General features: G+C 41.3%; 2 non-coding genes across 2 annotated transcripts; both read right to left on the reverse strand.

Moving 5' to 3' along the window:
• Positions 1-12,157: 12,157 nt before the first annotated feature.
• Positions 12,158-12,228, reverse strand: trnag-ccc (transfer RNA glycine (anticodon CCC)). Its single transcript has one exon. It is a non-coding gene; the product is annotated as a tRNA-Gly (tRNA).
• Positions 12,229-14,188: 1,960 nt separating this feature from the next.
• Positions 14,189-14,259, reverse strand: trnag-ccc (transfer RNA glycine (anticodon CCC)). Its single transcript has one exon. It is a non-coding gene; the product is annotated as a tRNA-Gly (tRNA).
• Between the last annotated feature and the right edge of the window lie 9,905 nt (positions 14,260-24,164).

Here is a 24,164-nt window from a genome sequence, read left to right on the forward strand (position 1 = left end):
CGTTCTCCAATTGTCCTGCTTAAGATGCCAACAAATAAGAGTATTACATTGTGATGCGGAATTCTCGGACAGCGTCAGCATAATAAAGGGATCATATGGTTCAGGACCATATGATCCAGCCTTAAATATAACATTTATCACAAAGCGCCTTCAAAAAGTCTTGGGTCTAATTTTAAAAGTAGAGAAGATGTCTGCATCTTGAATTTAAACTGGGAGCTGGCTCTAAATGAGAGAGGCCTGATGGCTGAAGGCTCTGCCTCCCATTTTACCTTTATAAACACAATGAAACCAGCAGAATGAATGCTGCGGAGGCTTCAATGTGTAAGGGATTTCACACTAAATAAAGGATAACAATCAGGTAGGAAGTGAAAGGATGAGCTGGTCCATGTATACTGTAAATAAGTTAGATGATGGTGAACATGTATGACAGCTGACGCACAATTATCCAACAAACTCTGCCTGTGGGTGTGGGTGAAAGATGAGCTGGCCCTAAACCAGGCCTGTCCTGACAATGGCAACTCTCAGAACCTCTGATGTCACTGATTCCTTCTCTCACCCCAACTGGTCGCAGCAGATGGCCGCCCCTCCCTGAGCCTGGTTCTGCTGGAGGTTTCTTCCTGTTAAAAGGGAGTTTTTCCTTCCCACTGTCGCCAAAGTGCTTGCTCATAGGGGGTCATATGATTGTTGGGTTTTTCTCTGTATCTATGAAGCGCCTTGAGGTGACTTTTGTTGTGATTTGGCGCTATAGAAATAAAATTGAATTGAAATTGAATTGATTCCAGTCTTGGGGCGAGCACCAGCGCTGAGTCTGTGGAAAAGATATGAGAGCATAGTCAGATACTAACTCTGAGTTGGTTCACTCAGTGAAATTTCAATTTAGGCTCATTTTCAGTCAGCTTAGATTCTGCTCTTGGTTGGATGGATTTCTGGTGTGTCTAAATTATCGTCTGGCTGTGCAGCAATTCATGCAGATTCGAGATCAGATTATGAACGATAAGGTTGCTTTGATTTTATTTGATATAGCTCAATGCAGCTTTGACTCTAGTTTGCTTTAAACAGGCAGATTGTGTTACAAGTCTTTTTTTAATTCACCCCAAATTCTGTTAACTTACACTGTTCAGCAACACTGCATTTATATTATTTAACCTCCTGAGAACTGGAAAAAAGAATTTACCCATTGAACTAAAAGAGGCCGCCGAACACATGAGATATCAATGGAAAGCCCAGGATGTCCTCTATTTAGTACATCAGGACTTAGTAGGGCAGCTCAAGTAAGTCAAAAGATAAAGACCAAAAACAAATGTCCAATATAGAGGAAATGAATAGGCTTGTTTGTGCTTTGTGTAAGCTAGTGTAAAGAGTGTGAGCAAAGATCAGACAGAAACTAATAATAATTAGAATCTGAATTATTTTTTTCATGTGGGATCCAGCAGTTCACTCTAGCATTCATAAATGTGTTGCTGTTTGCATTAAGTAGACTTGTTAAAATAATAAATCAGCAGTACACGTAAGAGCTCTTTTAAAATCAGTCAAAACCAGAAACCAACACGCAGCACTCTGACAGCACGGACCCGCAGCTCACGCTCTGTGTAGGATTTACTTTCAGTGTGAATAGTGTTGTATTTTGTGTATGTTTACTTTTTAAAATTTGTTCTTTTTAATTGTACTATAAGAAAATTGTAGTGCAATAGAAATTGGTGCAAATTGCAGGCTTTTGTTATTTGCCCTGTTGAAACCCATTTGAATACACTGTCAAGGTTCTCCTGGCCGACTCACTCATTTTCTCTTTTTCTGTTGTAGAATAGAATTGAATAGCCCTTTATTTTCATTGCACATGTATGCACATAATAAAAATCCATGCCAACTGTGGCGGAATAAAACATAAATAGTAAGACAGCAGGAATAAATAAGAAAAAGGAAAAATATATTCATTCAAGATGAATATATACAAACCAGGAGGGAGCGATGAAGGTTACTAAGACCATGGCTCAGATTGGCGAGGTGGGGGGTTAGTGTTTGTTAACAGTGCGAATGGCCCAGGGGAAGAAGCTGTTTGTGAGTCTGGAGGTGTGGGACCTGACTGACCTGAGGCACTGACCAGCGGGTCAAACAGGCAGCCAGGGTGCAAGGGATCACCTGTGACCGCCCTGGTTTTCCTGAGACAGGAGGATCTGGTGATGGCCTCCAGGGGTGGCAGAGGACAGCTAGTGATTTTTTTTTTAAAGGTGGTGTTAATTACCCTCTGTGCAGCCTTTCAGTTCTCGGTTGTGGTCCCTGCATAGCAAACACCCAGGCAGTAGGAGAGCACACTCTCCACTAAGGACCGATAGAAAGCCAGCAGCAGCTTCTGGTCCAGGTTCTTCCTCCTCAGGACTTCTTTATGGTGTTGTGGATCCAGGTGAGATCCATGGAAATGTAGGTGCCCAGAAACCTGAAGGTGGAGACAGATTCCACCTGTTCTCCATTTAAAATGAAAGGGGAGTGGACCTCTGTGCCTCCTCAAGTCCATGACGAGTTCTTTAGTTAAATCAACAATTTGGCAGAAGCTGAGAGTAGTCAAATCATGAAAATCATCTGATACGGTTAAAACAAACACCAACAGGACAAATTCTCTAATTCTGTTACCCCCGTCATACCTGACAATGACGTTGGTTGGATGGATGGTGTACAGTCAACAATGTGTGTTGTATATATGTGCGTGTGAGGTAACCATGCCTTGTGCTCCAGGGATGGGTCTTTCGGCTGCTTTCACCTTTCAGCTCCATGCACCTGGGATGATTAACTCACCTGTGAGTAAATTTGTGATCAGCCGTCTGGTTGTTAGACTGGTGGAATTGTTGCTTCTGAAATCTGCATGTTTGACCACATATTTCATATTTCATATGTTGTTAATTAAAAACAAAGACTTGTAAGAATCCTAGTTTCTAAGTTACAAGAATAATAGTAAAATAAAGTATTTCTATTCTTGTATGAAACACAGCTCTAGATACCACAATTATGACCTTCATATCAATCTACTGACCAAATGTGACACATTTGAAATCTTTACACGATACGTTATGTGTTAAGCACACACACCACACTTGTAAAAATCATCATAGTTTGGAGGTAGAAGCATTTTTTTTTCCCGTTTTCAACCAATAAATTATTAAGCTGACCTTGGAGACTTTGGTAGATGTAAGCCAAGTTTCAATGGACCGTCAACATGACCCCACTCTACACCCCTACACAGTTTTATTGGAATTCATTTAAAACCTTCAAACACTATCAAAGACCTACCACAACCTTCTTGGAAGAAGTAAAAAAAACATTAAATGAAATTCAAAGCGTTGCACTGAAATAACCGAATAACTTTCACTGGACATCTGAAGTGGTGTGTCAAGTTCAGAGCTGTTAAATTCTTGTTTACAGAATTTGAAAAGCTTAACTTTTTATAACTCTGCTCTGTTTACTTTAACCTGCCTTCTTAGATGCTTCTCTTGTGGAGCAGTTGATTGTCTGTTGATCTGCTTTTTATCATTTTTTTGTTTCTGTGTTTTGAAGCCTCAGGTTGAAATGCTGATTTGGCTTCTTCCTCTTGCCCTGGATGGAGTTCCCCCATTTGAGCAGTCCTTCCCACTCCTTTTATCTGGAAATAATATGTGTGGACTGTGTCAGGGCAGAGGTTCCAACAGTTCTTTCCCATATTGTTGTTGCAGCTATGTTAACAGTTCTGAACCTCCTCACACACCTTACCTGGAAACCTGTTCACTTGTTGCCTCCAGAAACTCCCAGAACTACTCACCAGCCCCATGTAATCTGTCAAAGAAAGTACTTAGCCGCTCACCTGCCTGCCCGCTCTTCAAGCGCTTTCTTCCACCACCTGTCTGATACTGGCCAGCTACCTTCACACTCCCTCTGAGCCCCTCACTTCCAACGCAACCAAGACCTCTGGTTCACTCTCATTATTCTCATCATCCTCTTGGGTTCCTGGTATAATCTCTTGTCTTCTGTCTAACAGAGCTTCCGTGTACCAGTCCAAAGCGTCTCTGAATTTGTCCACCAGCTGTCTGAACCCATTAACAATTCATTCTTTCACAGCAAACAGTACAAACCTTTCTGCTGTTGTCCAAGTCTGCTCTTTGGGCCCGCTTTTTGCCATAATACAACATTGTTGCTGTGTGGACCGCCTCTATAGTGATGAGCATGTAAAGTCGTTATGTTGCGTGAACCCGGTCTTTATTTCCTCTTTGTGTGCAGCAATGCACAACATTCAGAAAGCACTATGGCGTGTCAGTACACCCTACTGGTCCCCTTGTGTTTTCAGTTAACTACCAGTGCAGCACATGCGGTTATGCGAACAAATACTAGTCTGCTGTTGAACTGATGCTTCAAAGCCCCGGCCAATTTTTTAGTTGTGTTATGTTATGTTCAAGGAGTGTCCTGGCAAATTGCAAACCCCGTTAACTCTATCACACATTCTGTGTAAAGATAATTATGGAAAGAGGATTAGAGGGTTTGTTACTCAGAAGACCATTTACAGAGTTGCAGGTGTTCATTGCAAAGTGTAGCTCTGAGGAACATTTGTGTTTGCATGCAAATAATTGTAACGACTTCTGTACTTTTTACCTTTTCCCATGAGCGCCGTTACGGCTCCAAATATAGCAAAGTGGTGCGTGACCATGTGACGGTACTCAGAATATATTAAACTTGCTTTCTGAGCATTTGGCTTACACCACTGAACATATTTCTAAGTGCGCTTACTTTCTTTCCATCTCTTTTATATCCCTCTTTTAACCTTTCTTTATTTACTCCCTTGATCCCCTCTCCAATTCCACCTAAACTCCGAGGCTCCCCTCATTGCTCCTTTCTCTGTCAAAGTTAATTGTTTTCTGTGTGCGTGGGTTTTTTTTTCTTTTCTTTTGGTTTCCCCTTCATGTTGTTTGATTGAATTGAGAGGACTTCTCATCGTCACTGCTGCAGGGCTAAACAGAGAAAGGGGTGCCAGGGATAAAGATGGCAAGCCAGAGGGTGACTCAGTCTTCCTTATTCCAAGACACTCACTCACTCCCTCTCTCTCTGTCTCTCTCTCTCTCACACACACACACACACGCACACACAAGATAACACTGATACAAGTAGTTTAACACATCCAGACATGCGTTTGCAAGCCGACACAAAATGTAAAGTGCATTGAGGAAAGAAAAAGTTTCATCCTCGTATGACCCACGAGCCTCACTAAAATGTCCTTACGCAATGCGATACACAATATATAAAACAACGCCACACATGTGCTCATGCGCTCACCTCCACCCTCAGAAACCCCCCACTTTAATCTGTTCTCCAAATGTTGTTTTCTTCCCCGCGGTGCTGAGCCAGTTTTTCTATTAATGGGGGGGTGTTGAGCTGATGTGAGATGATCGGAAAGTGCCTCGCTCCCATTGTGATTCTCCTTGAGGTGTGTGTGTGTATGCAAATGCATGTAGATGTTGACATGCACGAGTTCGCTTCTGGGATTGTCTCTGTGTGTACTTGCATTCGCGCCTGTTTCCAGATCTGTCAAGGTGTTGTATCTCACTGTGTGTTTGTGTGTGTGTATTTGCATTGTGTATGACGGGGATATAAACAGGAGTCGGCTCATAGAGAGCAGATGTGCCTCCAATAATGGCTAAATGGAGATGCAGGGAAGCACCAACAGCCAGACTAATCAATGCCTTGAAGTGCACAACTTTCCCTATAAAGGGGTGTGTGCATGTGGCTGTGTGCACGTGGCTCTATGTGTGTGTGAGATACAGTTGCTATTAGTTCGTAGCTGAATGTCCACGTCTTCTATTAATACAAGCACACGCACACAGAAATTTGAAGGAGGTAGCATTAAAGCGCACAATGCTGCTCCATGTATCGTATGAATAGCATGCACTAAAGCTAGCAGGTACTCTGGAAATGAAATTTAACCAGCTGAGATGGTGAATTTGTGGAGATACTTTAATCCAACCCATTTAAAATCCAGTCTGAGGTCCTGAGTAGTTTTTTATTTTCAGCACTATATTTGAGAGCATTGGGAGAACTCACTTGAAGCTATTTGGTTGGATTATAAATGCATTGGGAAATCCAAACATGAAGAGATGCACACACAAACAAAATCTACAGAAGTCACGCAGTACCTGTGCTCTGTTTTTAAATTTAAGGTATCAGTGCTCGCCTTCTGACAAGACCATGGAGCCGTACTGGTTTCTTGAAAATCGACAACAGTCTTGTGATGTGAACCAAACTCACAAGGAAAACACTAATTACCGGTAAACAACGTCCTAGGCATCAACGCTAATGAAGCCATCTACGAGCTGTGTGCCAAGAGCGTGCTGCAGGTAGTCACGAGAAAAAAGACATGAAAAGGTAAAGATGGCAAGGAAAAAAAGGACTTAATGGAAGAGAAGCAAAGGGATACTGGGAAGAAGGGAAAGTGAAATGAATGAACAGCAGAAGAAACTGAAACAGGAAGGAAGAGACAGTAGCTGTAGGGGAAATGAGGGAGCTCGAGATTTGGCGCAAAAATAAAAGAATCAAATGAGCAACAGTAAAGGAAAGAGAAGAAAAAAGTGACGGAGAAGAGAGAGAAGTATTTCGGGAGGTGTGAGAACAGAACATATCATCCCGGGGGCTCTGTGACTTTCCAGGCCTTTAATGTCTTTAATTAAAGCCAACAGTATTATCGCCGTGCTCCCTTGGAGTGCCATTAGCAAAGCAACAGCTACAGAGCCAACTAATAGAGGAGGGGAAGGGATTGGGTTAAAATGCCTAATGATGGGAAGAAGCAGCAAGAGGGGGGTGGATGGAGGAGGTGTGGGGAGTCATCGAGGCCGCAGGAACGCTGGAGGTCAGGATGGACAGGGTGAGAGTAGTTATTAAGGGTGAAGGGGAGCTGGGAGCCACGATGGACAGAGGGACACACAGGGTGAAGATGATGGAGGAGGATGAATGGAGGAATGGAAGAGGAGGAGGAGAGAAGAGGAGAAGGCTTGGTGAGGAGGAGGGGGGTGGATTTGTGAAACTTCAAAAGGCCAAAGCTGGAGAGGAGACGGGCTGCCATGGAGAAAGAATTATGGAGCTAAACGTGTGGGCTGACTGATACATGATCACATTATCCCGGCAGCTTGTTTAATCAATCTGACTTCCCGGTCTCTCACATGACCCTGCATCAGAGTGGGGAGGCATGGCAACCACTGCAGGGGCAGAAGGCTGCAGAAGGGGTTTGTCTTGTGACATTTTAATGGGAAGAAATGTGATGGCTTTGGGTAAATTTCATCAAAATAAAATGCGTTTCAGTGCCACTGTATATAAAGATTAATGTAGCGAGCTTTGACATCACCCATTGGTCTGTATTCAGGAAATGTTTTGTCTCGCATGGCCTGGAAACCTGGATCATAACCCATTATCTTTTCCTGTCAGTTCAAAGCGAGGATCCAAATGCAAGACAACACAGAGGCAAGGAGGCAGGTTGCAAAAAAGCAGGTTCTTTAATGAACTTGCTAGTGGGTGTAAACAACAAAGGGTGCTGCTGAGGAAGAGCAGGCTGAGTCCAAAATATAGTCCAAAGACTAAGTGCAGCCAGAAAGCAGGAACACAACAGAGGAAACTAAAGCTCAAGGAAAAACTCGGGGGAAGAGGAGGAAGCAACTGGAGAGTAAACAAAGACAAGACGAGACACATGCGAGAAGAGTTAAAAAATAGCAGAGATGGAGAGACAAAGAAAGCAAAACAACAAGGAGACAAGGAAGATCAGTTGTCAAAACAAAGGAGGAAGTCACTACAACTGGGACACGAGAATCACTCAGACACAGACTCGTAGACAGAGACGAGCTGACAGGGAAACATAGGGGCAGAGCTCTTACTTACACATGAGCTAACAGGTTAACGACTTTACCTTCATTGTCTGCAATAACATTAAAAGCAGGTGAGAAACCAATATCACTGACCTTTTGTCCCTCTTTGGGGGGATACTCCCACTGGGTTTAAATCTGGGACTCGCCGCCATTTGACCTTAGAACTGAAGAAGCTTCTCGGATGAAGGTGAAACGTCTTCAAGTAACTTAAAGAAGTCCAGACGCTTTTCTTTGCAAGCTCCTTTGACTACGATGACCTGGATGACTGAGAACCTTCACAGACACAATATCACTGACATGCTTTTGATTCTTCTTAATGAAGCATATCATACAAAATGTCCAGCAGTAAAACTTATCAGAGGTCTGCAGAGCAGCGAGCTAATCTTACAGAGCAGCTGAGGGGGAATAACATTAATGTTTTTATCCTGCCGTGCCATCCTAAGGCCCGTTTCTCATTTATCACCTTGTACATCCTCGATTCTTATCCTCGCCTCTTTGCCTTGCCTCTTAGTTCCTACCGTTAGAGATGCACAACAAGTTATCTTTTTTTTCAAGGAGGAAAAAATGTGAAGAAAATGTGAAATTCTTTCTTTGGAGCTGCCACTTTAAAGTGGTGTCAGTTAAATATGACATTGACAGCTGGATCATAAAGAGTTATTACTGCTGTATTTTATGATCTCAGATGTAACAAGGTTCTCTTTTTTAATCACACACACACACAAAAGGGTGAGGGGTAGAAGGTTTGATCACCTTATGTGAATACTAAGAGTCCTTCTCCCACAGTGATTTGTATATTCCCCTTTAACTGAAGGTAAAAACTCCTCAATCCTTCTCTCTCTTCTCTCCCCCTGCTTTTGTCCTCCAGATGAATTTTAGACACTGGTAAATCCTTCAGTGTGACGTACTGAGATTGATTTCAGCGTCACAGAAAGAGAAAGAGATGAGGAAGCTTAGATTAGAGACACGAGGCAAGCCTTTCATCCTGGGTAGATGCTGACTGAGGGATAGATTTGGGGGGTGTAGTTCAGACCGACTGGCTTGTTCCCTTTCTGGCCTGCATCCTGCAAACTTCTGGGAAAACTGTTCTTTGATCCTGGTAAAACTTAAACTTTTTACTGTTGAAACACTTTTGTTCCATGTGTGGCGCACGTTTCTTTTAACCTGAAGTTTGAAGAATTTGGACAACTGTTTTTTTTTTTAAATAATAAATGATTTAATTGCAGGAGAAAGGTGGTGCATCATGCATGAAATTTTAATTTATATTAGGAACAAGCCCATTTGAGATTTTGTCGCGAAATCGATCAATGTAGAGCAGTGAGACAAACCACGGAGGCCCCAGAAAAGTGCAATCAAACGATGAGTTTATTGACACACGGGAGAAAACATCAGCATATGTCCTCTGACCAAAATACATGTTGTGGATACTTATAAAGCAGTGGGGTACACGCCCCCCCATGGCGTCAATTACAGATTAAAATAGGTTCCAGACATTAGTCACCGTTAATCGTACATCTTGTACATCTTTAATAGCTATAAGCAGACATAGAACTTCTCTTTTCTATAACACCTTCATTACAAGGTAATAAACTTCAAGCCCTCAGGACCTCTGGGGCTAATTATAGACTCTGGTCATCTGTTGCCAAGTAGGGTAAAATATAGTAAGACTCCAAATGAGTTAAGGCCTCAGGCCTGACACATTCCTAAATTATATGTGTTCTATGTATTGTAAGCATGCATTGCAGTTATCCTTCTATGTTCCGGTTTCCCTCAGCATGTATCACCTGGACAGTCACGCCAGTGACGCTTAAGACCCTTAATGAACCGAACATCAACTCGAAATAAGCACAAATATGCAATGTGTATGAAATACTTCTACGCGTACTTGTAATAAAAGTTTACATAATGGAAGGATCCTCAAATGGACATCTTCAATAAACAACTTTAATGCAATATCAATACTGTGAGAAGTATTGCTAAATGGAATAATGCTGTAAAGAATGTTATTAATGCAGTTATAATGATGCAGATTATATGGCAGCAATAAAAACTTCTATATCTCCACAATTTTCTAATGCTTTTATTTTTTTTTGTGTTAATCTGACAGCTGTGATAAACTAATGCACTATAGCTAGTTTTACACACACACATATATGTATGTAAGCAATTCCATCACTAGTCATGTTTCCTGTATTTTCTATTGTTGTGTCCCACTGCTCTGGTTTTTAAATTTGAGCACTGTGAGATGAGCAGAATATTAAACAAATATTTTTTTATGGTTGACTAATGAGCAGGCTTAAAAAACATGAAAGCCAAATGAAATCTTTTCCCACACGCCTTCAAAACCAGAATTTCAGGGAGGTTTTAAGCTCCCTTGTGAACTCTCACGCAAGGAAGATGTTTCTTTCCTGCCACAACACAGAGTAGGTAACAACTCAGCCTTCACACGTTATCGTAGCTTTAATTGTGTCGCTGTATTTAAACAGCTGCTGAATCAACATCTGTTTGCCATCAGATTGTACGCTTGGGGAGATGTAAGGATCTGGAAATGTTGCAACTGCAGTGGAGTCACAAAGTGCAACTTGGAAAACAGTCTAGAAAGTGAAATGAAGGAAAAGTAAGTGACCGAGCGAGTGTGTGGGTGGGTTATGACTTCCAGTAGGTGCCAGTAATCCACTGTCAGCTGCTGAAAGTGTTCCAGGTCACATATGAGATACCGAATCGCAAAGTAAATAATGCATTGGGCATAACACCGCCACGCCCTTTAAAAGGTCGGCCTGAGGCAACCACTGCCATTACTGAAAAACACAATATTAAAAAAGCTTTAGTATTCCCAAGTCTAGCCTGAGACGCACTTAAACCAGTAGGGCCTTAAGGTTTTCAAACGCAAGCTGACAGATCTTTGAAGGGTTTTTCTGTTAGTGCTAGCGTTAGCGCTGTGATGGTGACAACCTTTTTTCTTAGTTTGCAAAAACGTCTATAGTCACCTCTCAGAGTGAGGAGCCACTGCAGTTTAAGCTGAGAAGAAAGAGCAGGGAGCAGTTTAAATTCATGGTAGGTCGTGCCTTACCTCCAAAGGACAGCCCGGAGCTTAGAGAGCGACTGAAGCTGCAGCCTAAAGAAGAGACAACAGTTGAAACTGGGGGCCCTTTGTGCTCATGCCAAAACACATTGTGCAAATATGTGTGACTTTAATCAAAACCAAAGGCTGGGCTGTGAGACGGCAGATGTTGGTCTGGTAATATTGGTTGTGTTGGTTTGGCATAGAGCTATTTGACTGGGTGTTCTTTAAAGAAAAACAGGAAAAGGGGATGGAATCTGCAGAAGTGCAGAAATAAGAGGTTACAGAAACAATTACGAGAGGGCAGAAATGGATGATTCATAACTCTTTTCATTGGTGATCGCATATTGAGTCCAGAAAACAAGACTTTAACTGGGAAATTATGTGTTCACCTCAGTTTAATCATCGGTTCGTCACAGAGGACAGTAACCTTTTCTGGGAATGGAAAAATCACACGTTGCTTTTCAGTTCAATTGAACTGCTTTTTTGTGTCAGTGAGGTTGTGCTATTTTTACAGCAGCTTGTTATACGTTACCAAATTATTTCAACTCTGATAAGACTGTCCGATTTTTATTCTAATTACTTCATCCCGTTCTACACCAGTGAACTACAACACAGAAACCACTGAAAGGTGAAGTGAACAACAGAGATGTAACAATAGCAGCTGTCAAGGGTGGGATGTATGAGACGGCAAGTGAACAACAAGTTCTTGAAGTTGGACAGTGAGAGATGGCACTGTGGGAGGAAGAAGGCGGTATAGTGCTGTCCACAGTGTTTTGCTGGGAAACCGTAGACTCTGGCACTTGTGTGAATGTTATTTTGGCACATATCACCAACCTAAACACTGCTGCAGACAGTTTACATCCCGTCATGGCAGCAGTTTGTTCTTTTTTTCAACAGACTAATGCTCCCTGCCACAATCCAGAGTTAAGACAATTTCAGGGTGTTGGCGCCAAAGCATCAGTACACTAGAAAAACAATGAAGGCACACAATGCAACCAATAAGACCTAAAGAACCTACACAAAACACTTTCAGATGACTTGTGGAGTTCATTCTTTGACAGGTCAGGGTTGTTTGACATCGACTCCAAGTCTGTGTAATGCTTTTTATGCACATAAAGCGGGTTCCAGTGATTCATCTGGGACACTTTTAGAGTTCAGTATCTCGCTAAAAGACATATAATCTAAAATCTCCTGCAGAACCCAGAATGAAGTCAAATGAAATAAGCAAACCACTTTCTGCACTGCCTGGGAATCGAACCCAGGTCACAAGAATGGGAGTCTTGTATGATACCACTACACCAGCAGTGCTGCATGACTGGCTGTTGTGATGAATCATTAACCATTTAGCATATGTGACATTTTATTTTTCCAGGTGCACAGCAGGTGCATATAATTTCGTGAAAGTGGTAACCACTACTAAAAGGGAGCTCAAACACCACTAAAGTCAACATATATAGTAACGTCTTGGATGGCATGTGTTTGGACTATCTAAATAAGGGGTGCTATAGGAGATGTCATCAAATCCATAACCAAAGAAATCTAAAAGAGACTTGTACTTAGACACTGAACAGTGACTTTCTGAGGACGTTGGGCATTTGGCATGCGTCAGATATGGTCTATGGATCAGTGGCTCACTCCCATGACTCACTTTTTTATTATACACATACAGAGCAGCTGATTTGTTTGAAGGATAGTGGTGGACTCTTAAACACCACATCAGGAACTCCAAGCATCACTTACTGCCTGCCTTGGAGTTGAGCCCAGGTCATACGAATGGGACTTTTGTGTCTATATTGGACCATAGACCAGGCAACAAGATAGTCTGGTAAAGACAGTATGTTGCAGTATTATGCAGCATAAAGCTCTCTGCAATTTTATGCTTGGAAACCTTGGCTCCAAACATTCATGTGAATGTTACTTTGACATGTGGCACCCAGCTAAATGCTTCTGCAGCGCACCCCAAGCAAATGCACTTCTAGCCTTCTTTTAGTAAGGGACTACACCTTTTAGAGCAGCGGTCCCCAACCCCCGGGCCTCGGACCGGTACCGGTCCATGAGTCGTTTGGTACCGGGCCGCGAGAGTTGAGGCTCAGGTGTGAAATGTATAGTTTTCAGGGTTTTTATCGGTTTTCAGCGTTATTTTGTTATCGTTTTTATCGTTTACTCGGTTTTCCTGGGTCTTTTCACATGTGTTATGAATAAATTTTCTTTTTTTCGGTACCGGTACTAGTTTTATTTTGTTGTATTTATCCGCGACACCTTAAAGGCCGGTCCATGAAAATATTGTCGGGCATAAACCGGTCCGTGGCGCAAAAAAGGTTGGAGACCGCTGTTTTAGAGGATACCAACATTTCCCAGGTGATTGTAGCCTCCAAGTTCTCAGTTCTCAGTCTGGCCAAGGGATTGTAGTATGTGCTGGGAAAAAGAGCCTGACTGATGGAGGCCATTGTGCAACCTAAAGGTCTTAAAACATCTGCTGCCAAGGCCGTGCTGCCTTGTACCACCTTTGTGAGGATGTGAGGCATAAAGTCTCGAGAATAGTGTCTCAGCCACATTAATAACCTTTGACTTTACAGATGCATAGCAGCTGTGTATGCTGGACTCTTAAATGCACTTGAAGAGGCGTAAAATGTAACTTAAAGCACTGCCAGGGAATTGAACCGAGGTCACAGGAATGTGAGTCTTGGATACATTCACTAACAGTCTTAAGCTTGAAAGAAGGAAACTGGACTTCTTTGAGTTGTTTTAAGACGTTTCACCTCTTATCCAAGATACTCCTTTCGTTTTTTGTTTTTTTTTAAACTATAAGAACTCCCATAATCCCAGAAGGTTGATTCTGATCATCTGGATGTTGCATTTTCAGTGGGACAAACGTTTCAACACTCATCCAAGTGTCTCATTCAGTCTCAGCTGACTGCATGTATCCCAGGTTATAAATAGTACGCTTGCATAATGAGTTAAACTGGCAACACTGACTAATAATGGGTCATGAGGTCAGTTTCATGATCATTAATATGCAAACTGTCATGACCATTGATCAATGGCCATGAGTACCATTCACAGAGAGTTGCGAATGGCTACTGTTAAAGCAGTGTAAGATGGTCTCTTTAAAGTTGAAGACTGATCAATGGTGAACTCTCTTCAACTTTAAAGGCTGCTAATTTAGCAACCCAAACGTCCTGTTGCTATGTGATGCATTTGAGCAGTCTTAGAACTCATCGTTTACTTTATGATGTGAGTCTAAAGTAGAGGACACATAAGATTTATCTGCACTGCCTGGGAATTGAACCCAGGTCACAAGAGTGGGAATCTTGCATGATACCACTACACCAGCAGTGCTGTTGCAAGCTGGCCACATATGTAGTTGCATTTCTCTGTTACCTAAAGGTCTTAAAAGATCTTTTGCTCAGGCCTTGGTAACTAGTGCCACAGAAAAGTCTTACTTGTCTTTTTCCTTTTATAAATCTACTTGCACTTTTTATTTCTGTGACATTATCTCGCTAGACGATCAGTTAGGATAGAATTATTAAAGACACGAGCTGCAGAGAAGGGCTAGAGGTGAGATATAGCACACTGCCGGAGAATCTTATATGACACCACTACACTAACAGTGCACCAATCAGCTAAAGGTCTCAGCATACAATGGTCACTGCACACTGCTGGTAACATCATCATATACCCACATCCACTTATATTTGCTATTACGGCTCAAGTAGCCACTGCAGTATTCTCCTGAACAATTGAAGCAGCCAGTCAGACAAAAACTCTACATGAGCACTGATGCAGGAGGAGGAGAGCGAAAATGTGAAGTAAAGTAACCTGGTCTCTCTGTTAGACATGTACTGTACTTGGACATCGACATGAGACTTGCTGAGGATGTGACGCACTTGCCATGATTTAGTCTTAGTCATAGTTTACTTCAGGTGGCATAACAGTCTTTGCACTGCCTGGAAATTGAACACAGGTCACAAGAATGGAAAGCTTGTATGATATCACTACACTAACAGTGCGGTCCTGGGTTAGCCACATGTGTTGCCTTTCGGGTTATGTGCTGTAGAAACAAGTCAGCGAGGTGGAAGGCAATTCTGTCACATGAAGGTCCTAAATGATCTTTTCTTAAGGCCTTGGCAACTAGTGCCACAGAAGAGTGTTACTGGTCTATTTCTTTTTATAAATCTGCAGTATTCTCCTGAACAGCTGGAGCAGCCAGTCAGACAAAAGCTCTACATCAGCACTAATGCAGGAGGAGGAGAGTGGAAATGTGAATCAAAGAAACCTGGTCTCTCTATCAGACATGGATGGTACTTAGACAATAACATGAGATTTTGAGGATGTGATGCATTTTGCATGACATTGCATGCATTCAGTCTTAGAAATCATAGTTTACTTTATGTTGTTTGTCTAAAGTAGAGGACACTAAAAGGTTCTTGCTCTGCCTGGGAATTGAACACAGGTCACAAGAATGGGAATCCTGCACGATACCAATACTCTAGTAGTGCTGTTAGAGGCTGGCTCAACATGTAGTTGCATTTGGGGTTATGTGCCGTAGAAACAAGTCAGCGAGGTGGAGGGCAATTCTGTCACCTAAAGGGCTTTGGTAACTAATACCACAAAAGAGTCTAAATCTACTTGCACATGCAGCATTTTAATGACATTATCTTACCAGAATATACATGATTTGGGACAGAACCTGCTACATTGGCCAATTCTTTTCTTCCCATTGTCCCATGTAAACACGCATCATGTTTGAACTATGCCTGGTTTAACTTTTCTACACACATGTGAGTTTGTTTATTTAAATATAAAAAGTGTTAGTTTACTACAATGTATCCATAAGAAACCCTCCCTTATGTGTCTTTCAACATGGTCTTTGGTTTTGGTGTAGCTTCAGCTGTTTACCTCAAACCCTAATTTGACCTTTGAAAATTGTTCTCCTAAGTCTTAACAATCAGAAAAAAAAAATACTGAATCACTTCACAAACCATTTACATTTTTCCACAGAAGTCTCTTTGTTTTTCTTCCAAATTTCAGGGCTTTCGTCATCATTAAATCATTGTTGACTAAATGTTTAAACTACAAATGTGAAGTGAAGTGTTTTTGACTGTTAGGCTCTTACTTTTTACACATGAGATTAAATGAGATATAATGGCTCAGGATGACAGGGAGACATATTATACCTAATTTTGCACCTCGGTGGTGGCAAGACTGCAAACACAGAGAGGGATTTATTACAATATGGGTGCAGAGCTGAAAAGCAAGGGCTAACTTTCATAACCAATAATACCAATTGGGATTATGTGCATACAGTGGTATGATAATAATATAAGATATAATAACTTTGTCTAATGCCTTTAATTGATTTTTTTTTCTGTCTACTTCTTGTACTTTTAAAAGGTTCACAAACTTCCAGGCAACAATGTTACCCTACAAACTTTTGCATTTTGTTTAACCCCATCTTTGACCTTAAGAGTTGAGCAGACTTTAGGGACAGAAACTGTACATTAGGGAAGTTTAGTTTTTCTTATATAAAGAAATAAATAAATAAAAATAATTCTCATTGTAGAACCCACAATGTCCCAGGAGCCATATTTCTACTGTCTCTTTTTTAACTTGGAATTGATTTGGATGTTTATGAACAGGCTTTTGTTTCTTAAAGTTTTATGACTCTTTACAAAAAGAGATATCTAGTGCTCATTTTTTGATTCTTAAGCGTTTAAATTAGATTATGAAAATGCAACACAACTGACGTTTTGTCTGGTAACACTTTTACTTTTTAGTGAACATACTACACATAGTTTAGGAGCAGGGTTGGACCTTTTTTAAAAAAAAAATACACAGCAGTTTAGAAACTGTGAAGGTAAATAGAGTAAGCAGTACATAACTCTGATTTTTAAGAGAAAAAAAACATTGTCCAAACACCAGAATAGCATATGATGTCGGAGTTTACAGGTCAGCCAGCACGAACCCATTTCTCAGAAGGGTGACATTTTACAACAGGGCCTAGAGGAAGGTAATCACTTGTTTCTGGTGTTTTGCTCACTCATTCGGTCTCTGAAGGACTCCCTCCTCTCCCTCCACCCTCAGACACCCACATCGCCACCATCACACATGCGAGCTGCACACATTCACCTTAATCTAAGTAGCTTGACCCTAACCCAAGGCAGAAGTAAAACATAATTTCAGAACGAATTTCCTTTTAACCCCTGTACCACCGGGTGAGATGCTGTGCCACGATAAGCCTGGCCCTCCACTTCACCCTAAGCTGAGTTGTACTGATGCAGCAACAGTTTCCCTTCTGTTTAGTCTGAACACATCAGCTATAACTTGTGAGTGACTGAGAACTTTACAAAGCATCTTTTAAGTTTGGTTTGGAAATAGCATTAAATCCAGTTGATAAGATTTTATAAAAGCCCACAGACTTGTAAATACAGTACATGCTGCTACTTGTTTGTCTCAGGACCCTTCAGTATTGCATATTCTCTCACTGGTGCCTGGTGTTGAATTTCACTGTGCAGCATAAATTCCCCAAGTGACTAAAAAGTTTGTGCTCAACCAACCGCTGCGGAGGTGCAGCTTTTAATAAACAAAAATCCTACAGGGATTGTAGCACTTGGCTATTACTCAAGAAACTTTATATTTTTGAGACACCTCTCTCTGACTTTTGCACAAAACACCCACAAAGCTTTTCTCTTTGCACAAAACCTAACTCAGTTTGTTTCCACATAGTGGAGTTTCCACATCGGGATTTTCTTTTTCTCCAATTTTCTCTCTATTTCCTGATCATTCAGAAGTTTGTCACCTCTGCAAGAAGGTATTCAGCTATTGTTGTATGAGTGGTTGTATACAAGCTTTTGGATAATGTAAACTATCACTCAAACTCTGTCAGTAAACAATTGTAATATATCATTTAACTGCATAACAAATTTAAGTTTACTTTACAAAATGTAATCAAACTTTAACATGAAAATTAATTTTCTGTCCAAAAAAAGCATAAAAAGCTATGTAGTCAGTTTTTAAATATATATCTTTTTGGCATCATTGCTGAAAAGAACTAAAAGCTAAAATCATTTTTATTGATTTATCCTGGTAATAACATCATACATTCAACTTTTTTAGAGGGACTCATAGCCAGCTAAAAGATATAATCTCTCTGGCATATTCTGAGTCTGCCTCAGGGTCTCCTCCCAGTTCACCATGTTTGAAACACCTACAAAATGACAGCAGGCATCCTGGTCAGGTTCCCAAACTGCCTCAACTGTTTCCTTTCAGAGTAGAGCAACAGCAGCTCTATGAGCCACTCCCAAATAACTAAATTCCTCACCCCATCTCTAACACTGAACACAGACACTTTTGGGTGGAAGCCTGTTTACCTTCGCTTGCATCTATGATCTTGTTCTCACTTTGCACAGCTTGCAACCATAAGGAGGAATGTAGTTTGGCAAACGTGGCACAGGGTCAACATTACTGCAAACCATGTGCCCATACTTCTGTCCAAAATTAAGCCCGATTAATAGTTCTGCTATGTTTGCTTTGGTCTAACACACAACCAAAACACTAGATACACAGTAAGAAAGCAGAATATTGGCTATTTCATTTCCTTGTCTCCGTCCAAATACAATTAAAGGCTTCACAGAGGCTCTGTAAGTATATTACAAGCTGCATTAGTACTAAGTTGACTGATCACAAGTAACTGCATCACCTCGGCACGTACAGCTCGAGGGAGATGTATGTCAGGCTATGGTGTAGATTTAAAACAGTGCTATGAATAAAGATTTACATACAAAGCCATTCAACTGATTTGAACACCCCCCCCCCCACACACACACACAACTTCAACCACCCCCACTCCCAATTAATTTCTATTTCAATTTGCATTCTGACTTGTGATCGTGAGATAACTGATTCAGTTCTTGTAGCTTATCCTTGTGCAAATCACGCTTATGAAGAGGAAGCTTGAGCACACGGTTAAAGGAATATTGAACTATTTATGCATCTGAGAAAAACAGAAAATCAGTAGATCAATTCAGAAAACTAGCAAATATTAGCAAAAGCACGGGGGCGACTATTTAAATATATATTATATATTTCTCGGCTGCTATGCGTAATTTCCCTTAAATATTGCTATGATAAAATTTCACTTAACTCATCGCTTGTCATGCTTTTGGGCATGGATGTCGCCCTGCTTCTGTTGAGAAAAGACTTCCAGTTTACTAATGCTACTTGAGAAGCTGTCCTTCTGACTAAGTGCACTTGAATGCGTGGCACGTCATATTTACCACTTCAGGAGCCTTGATGAGGGGCTTACCAGCATGACTGGAAGGCAGCATTAAATCAGGAAACAGCTCTCTCTCTCTTCAGCTCCCTGAAAAGAAAAAAGCCACAGAACTACCACAAAACCCTTGGCACAGAAATTCTCTTACGTAGAGTTTTGCATTTGATCTACATCAACCGCCATATGCAAATGCACCATGCTCTCCTATCTGGACATGTAAGAACAGGTTTCCTCAAAATGAAAACAAAGTATCCCACCTTGTGCCTTAGTTAAAACAACCCCTAATGTTTGCAGGATGACTGAAGGCACAGTTGCAAGCCTGCATAGCTCCACGTCCTGCTGCCAAGCTATCAGAGTTGGCACTGCTTTCTTTCGTTGCTTCCCAAAAAAAATACAGAAATGTCCATCAAATTTCTCCTTGTTTCTCCGGTGGGTGTCAGCAAGTCTGTGTGCATTTCTGAACTCCAACTTGGCTACAAACACTGGGAACATAGAGTACAAGCTGTTTGTAGAGCTGTGATGTATATGTTTGGCCTGTGTTTTGGAACTGTAAAAAGATGGCTCATTTGGAAAACAGCTGAGATGCAATTAGAGGGCCAAACTCACGCTGTGTTTTGGTTTTTTGCAGAAGGGCTCTGTGTAAATTAACTTGCATTTCAAGTGGGCTGCAGGGATGTGAATAGTGGGCATGGGTGGACTTGAAGCTATGACTGAAAAGATTTTTTTAAAAAGTGGAGTGGGTGAAGGTTTGACCAACAACCCAACTTATTAACATATTAACAGACCAATTTCAGTACGTATAGACACAATCTACTTAAATTTGAATTTTGTACAATAACAATGCAATTTGAAAAAGCTCTGCAGTGTTTTGAGCAAAATGCTAAACACTAATTGAGCATAGCGTTAGTTTTTGCATGCCATCGAGTCAGACCAGCAATCCTGACAGATCGTCTGCTGATGATCACACTGACATTAGTTGATGGCTCAGCTGCATCTTAATGGTATACAAATGGGGCATGTTATTTGGCAGCTTGCATACTGCCTGCATATAGCTGCTGCGGAAAAATCCCCTCTGCCCCATCATCTTCGTTTCTTACGTTCATGCCTGCTTGTTGTTTCTGCTCCTTTCGGCACTTTCTATCTTCCATATATGTGTAGAGAAGGAAGGGGGTCCCAGTACAGTGACACGCTGCCAAATATAAATTATCTGAAATGAAACAACTTTTTAATAATAAAATACTCACATATCGTTAAGGGCAGACATACTGAGGCTGATAGGAGTCCCAGCTGTTCTGCAAGTGTTCGACACACATTTTGTCCTTGTGTTGCCATTAACATTAAATATTTAGAGGTTCTACTTTAATCTGGAGGTTGGGACATTACACACTCACACACACCCACACACACACATTATTAGGTGTCATGTGTTTCATATCTGTGGTCTCCTTCTCTTCTTGTTTCCTGTTTATTTTTCCTGTCTGTGCTATGACCTCCCTGGGCTTTGCCTTATTTCTCTGTTTTGTGCCTCCTCGTCTCCTCTCCCTTTTTTCCTCCAGCCCGTTACCCGGAAATTCATCTCAGTGTACCTTTAAGGATGTCTTATTTCTTTAAAAAGCCATCTGGAGGAGAGAGAAAGCTTACTCGAGGAACCATAAGTCAAGAAGTACTTGCACTGGTACCTCAGTTCCCACGCAGCTGGAATATAGAAACCATGGATACGACTCTACAATACTTGTTCCCGAAAATATTTACGAGTTGTTAGTTATTAAAGATGATCAACTGTGGAAGGAAACGAGCTATCCTTCTCTTTCTCTACTACTGCAAAGCTCATGCGCCTACCCACTCTAGCCATCAGTGGCCCATCCGTCTGCCTGCCAGCTCTTCCACCCTGGCTCTGATTTCTTCATCCATCTCAGCCTGTTCACTTCATCTCCATCGACTCACTTCGTCCTCAATCATACATTTGAGAATTTAGCAATAAAATCCTTCGTTTAATCTTTCCCAGCTTCCAGTTAGGGTTCGAAATTCTGCGGTACCATTGAGCACTGAGGTCTTCTGGTTGTCTCCCCTGGGCCTCTGGTTAGCTCGTGCATCTACTTTGTTGTAACATAAACCCTAACCTTCTGCATTTTCGTGTCTTTGCTCTCGCCCTTCAAACAGCTCCATCGCTGCAGTGTTATTGGATGAATTTTCATTTAGGGATAATCTGTTTGTCCTAGAAGTCCCCTCTCAGAGTGTATTGGTTTCCACTGACCCTCCTCATGTAACAAACCCCTCCCTCGACAAACCTGGGTTACCTCAGTGGGGACTCCATGCAGTGACTGACAGGCACCTCTAACCCTCTGTTCCACTGTGTTTAGAGACTGAAGGATTATCTACCCAGCGGCAGCTCCCCTTCCTTGCCTCTTCAGAGTACCATGCTCATATCCATCCGCCCCCACCCCCATCACCTTCTCTTCCACTACGAAAACATACCAATCTATAACCACACAAATAAAAAACACCAGCCGTGTGTGAGCACAGGCACGCACGGATGCACGAGTGCGTGTGTGTGCAAGTCCTCGTTGGCTTATAGCTTCAAGAATGAGGTGACGATACGAGAGCAATGGGACTGTGCATATAAAATTCATGGGCTGGTTGTGGTGAAAATAATAAGGGAGAAAACTCTCAGAAACTGCTCCCAGTTTCTTTAATGCAACTAAACAGATTGGGTGTGTGCGTGCATGTGCATATGTGTGTTAGCTCTTATATATTCTGTGCTGATATGTGAATATGTAAAGTTGACTTTGTGAGAGTTAACGCAAGTTCACTTAGATCAAACAGTGGATCAGAGGCATGCTAAAGTAAATAACACAGTAGGTGTCCGGGCTGGCCAGCTGTCACTGAAGTAGGTTTTGATTTATATTGGTCCCTAGAATGACACAGGGAGGGGTGGAAAGGCAAAAGAGAGAGATCAAAGAATGGATAGATGGAGCGTTGGAGGGATGGATGTGGCAGAGGTGATGGCAGGAAGAGAGACGAGATGATTGATCTTTATGAATCTTTACACAAGGCAAAAGCATGAATATAGAGCGGTGGATGAAGAGATGATTTGTTTGTGTGTGACGGGAAGGAAGCGGCTTGGTAAACCAAACGTCTGCAGCCAGAGGACGGCCGACAGATCTGTTTCTTTTAAGTGTTTCTTAAAGAACAGACACTTAAACATTCCCAGATCTGCAGTGCATCTGCAGTCTGACATGAGTTGAGTGCCTCAGTACAATATCACGAGGGGGTTCAAACGCTCTGTTCAAAGCTTATCAGCACAATCTATGATGGAGAAGAGAGGGACTGTGTTGCCTCTGGTGATATTCCCAGTCAGACGTCCATTTTTGTAATCTTTAAACCATTGGCTCCCGACTGCTTTGACTTCTGAGCACATATTTAAAAGTACAGAATGCACTTTTGACCTCGCTGTTTGAATTGGGAGTAGTTCAAAAGAAGTGAAATTGTCTTCGATGATTGTTTCATTTTAATACATTTTTAAGCCTCCAGAGGCTAAACTGCAAACTATTTCAGCAAAGAAATAGAAAAACATGAGACAAGACAAGAAAGGTCAGGAGAAAATATTGTTGTGAGTTGCAGAAATGTTTTTTTTCCTTCTCTTTTCTGCTAATCATTTTGTGGCCTCTGATTTATTTCACAGTCCCTTGAGAGTAGCAATCTTGAACCCCATGCAGTGAACCTCTGGTTTAACACAAGCTCCTGGGAGTTGGGAAGTATGAAGTCATAATATAAAAAATATTGCCTGAGTTCATTCAAACTCTTTCTAAAACTTGCTGACTTTATGTTTTAGTGTAAATCTCAAGAAAAATAAGGTTTTCTTAAGCTTGAAGCAGACTGAATGGATCTAGTAAAGCATGTTTTTAGTTTTCTCTGCTCTTGAAAATACTGTTTTTACTTACTTTGCCAGTGCACTCTTTGTTTATGTAACAGTAATTACGGTATGTTTGAGTAACAAGTACAGGATGAATCTTTGCATCAACGTGCCTGAGATAAAGCCACGTACCGCACTTGGCATATGAGTTGACACAAAGTTGTTCTGATTTTGTTTACGACATCGTTATAGCAGGGGGAATTAATTTACTCTGCTTTCTCCACAGGGCCACACAGGCCTGGAGCCAGGGCTTACTCATTATTTATGTCACACAAATTCCCCCCAAATTGCATTTATGTGGCCTTTTTGCATTTTGTTGCCAAAAGAGATTATCTGTCAGCCACGTGATGGTTTTGAATATAAAAAAAAATGTTTTTTTTTCTCAAAGTTGAGCATGTATAATAATAATTTTAGCACACAGCTGTAGTAAATCTTAAGTACTGGTTTTAAAAGCTGAACTACAATGTCCCAACTGGAAAGGAGACATAACCACTACTGAAAATAATAATAAGTGTTTATGTATTTGCAGATTCTGATCTGATTTTAAATCCAGATGCCTGTTGTTATGTAAGTCTTCCTCGTGCCACTAAAACAGATCTGCAAAAACTCAGATGTTGTGGGTTTGGTGCTCAGCCTCTGGGTGATCACTTGAGATTGCATGGATATTGTCTAATAACTGATTTCTAACATGTTGCAATCGATCTGAGTCAGTCTGCACCAGTTAGTGCAACTGGTCTGCGATGCATCTCTTTGCAATAGGGAGCTTGACTCAACTGGTTGCCAACTGGTTGCCAACTGGTTGTAGTTTGGTTTTATATAAAACAAGTTAATTTATCAGCATTCTGCAGCAATGATATCCAGAGGAATTTCTGAATTGTTACATGTTTGGAGCTGGACTCTGTATGCTAGTAGTGCATGTAAATTTCTATTTATTGTACATTTCTATGTATGTAAGCAATATTTATAGAGTGATCACAGTTAATTGCTGCATTATTAAAAACAGATTCTATTTAATTGTCAACCTGACCTCCTTCAATTGCAATTAAAAACACAATTTAT

Source organism: Neolamprologus multifasciatus, chromosome 22 (assembly GCF_963576455.1).
Source record: "Neolamprologus multifasciatus chromosome 22, fNeoMul1.2, whole genome shotgun sequence".
Lineage (NCBI taxonomy): Eukaryota > Metazoa > Chordata > Actinopteri > Cichliformes > Cichlidae > Neolamprologus > Neolamprologus multifasciatus.